A 2,086-nucleotide genomic window follows, 5' to 3' on the forward strand; every position below is an offset into this window, starting at 1 on the left:
ACAGTGGTATTGTTTCTCCATTCCATTTTATTTATTACATTTTGTATATGCTGTAAAAAAAAACCTGCTTTTACTGTAAAATTCTGGTGACTAAGCTGCCAGTTTTTAAAGTAAAATGTAAATATTTGTTTTGCTGCTTGACTTTATGATTTCAAAACAAATTACCAATCAAATTGTAGACGGTAAAATTGACAATAGATTTTACGGTTAAATTGAGTTGGTTTTTTTTTTTTACCGTAAAATCAACTTTGGTACCTTTTTTTTCCCATTTACAGTAAGACACTAAAACAATAAAAAACAAACCAAAAAAACCATTAAAACAACATTTTTACAGTTAAAAACAAACAAATTGGCAGCTCTGTTGCTTGAATTTTATCACTAAGAACAGTGGTATTGTTTCTCCATTCCATTCTATTACATTTTTTATATGCTGTAAAAAAAAAACTGCTTACACTGTAAAATTCTGGTGACCAAGCTGCCAGTTTTTAAAGTAAAATGTAAATATTTATTTAGCAGCTTATGTAAAAAAAATATATTGTTAATGTTTTATATATACACATGTATATTCGTATATTGCTCATTGTTAAAAATCGGCCCTCTGAGGGCAATGAAAATGAGTTTGAGACCCCTGCACTATGTAAAAGTAGAGAAAAGCGCTATATAAATATAATTCACTACACTTTTCATTTCTTAGGCAATTTTGATGTAGTTTTGCCTTTCTTACTAACCAAGGACATTTTTATTCAGTTGTTTTTTTTCCATTCTGCTCAGTGGCCTAGTGGTTAGAGTGCTGCTCACTGCTCCCCTCACCTCCAAGGGGGTGAACAACACAGAGAACAAATTTCACCACACCTAGTGTGTGTGACAATCATGGGTAATTTAACTTTAATGTATACATGTGTGTGTATATATATATATATATATATATATATATATATATATATATATATATGTATGTATGTATGTATGTATGTATGTATATGTATATATATATATATATATATATATATATATATATATATATATATATATATATATATATATATATATATATATATATATATATATATGTATGTATATATATATGTATGTGTGGGAAAAAAAATCACAAGACTACTTCATCTCTACAGGCCTGTTTCATGAGGGGTTCCCTCAATCATCAGGAGATTTTAATGGAAGCATTCACATACCATGGTTTGTATAGGGCACAGAGTGGGTAGGTACAGGCTGGCGTAGGGGCGTGGTGATTGGCTCATGTGTTACCTAGGAGGTGTTTCCGTCTGTGGCGGCATGCTGATACAATTTCGCTGCGCTTGTTGAGGGATGACAGGTCTGGACGGTATATAATAAACAGTTTCTCTTTCAAGCATGGGTTGCATCTTTTATTACCACTATTGTAAGGTGTGCTGGATGCAAGAATTTGCCATGTTATTGAATATTCAACATTATTGTCTTTGAGGTCCCAAATGTGTTTGCTGAGTTCTGTGGTATTCCGCAGGTTTTGGTTCCTGAAAGAAGCCTTGTGATTGTTCCATCTGGTTTTAAACTCTCCCTCGGTTAATCCTACATATGTGTCGGATGTGTTAATGTCCTTGCGTGTTGGTTTTGGGGTCGCTCTGTCCGGGGGCCCCCGGACAGAGCGACCCCAAAACTAACAAAGGCTGCAACTGCCGCAAGAAAACTGATTGCCCTCTCAACGGGGCGTGCTTACAAACATCAGTTGTTTACCAATCTAAGGTAACCATGGTAAAACCATGGTATGTGAATGCTTCCATTAAAATCTCCTGATGATTGAGGGAACCCCTCATGAAACAGGCCTGTAGAGATGAAGTAGTCTTGTGATTTTTCCCCCCACACATACATATATTGCGCTCTACTACGGTATCGAGCACATAACCTTATTAAGACATATATATGTATATATATATATATATATATATATATATATATATATATATATATATATATATATATATGTGCATATGTATATATATATATATATATATATATATATATATATATATGTATATATGTATATATATATATATATATATATATATATATATATATATATATATATATATGT

This window comes from Nerophis lumbriciformis, linkage group LG21 (genome assembly GCF_033978685.3).
Source record: "Nerophis lumbriciformis linkage group LG21, RoL_Nlum_v2.1, whole genome shotgun sequence".
In the NCBI taxonomy this organism is placed as follows: Eukaryota; Metazoa; Chordata; class Actinopteri; order Syngnathiformes; family Syngnathidae; genus Nerophis; species Nerophis lumbriciformis.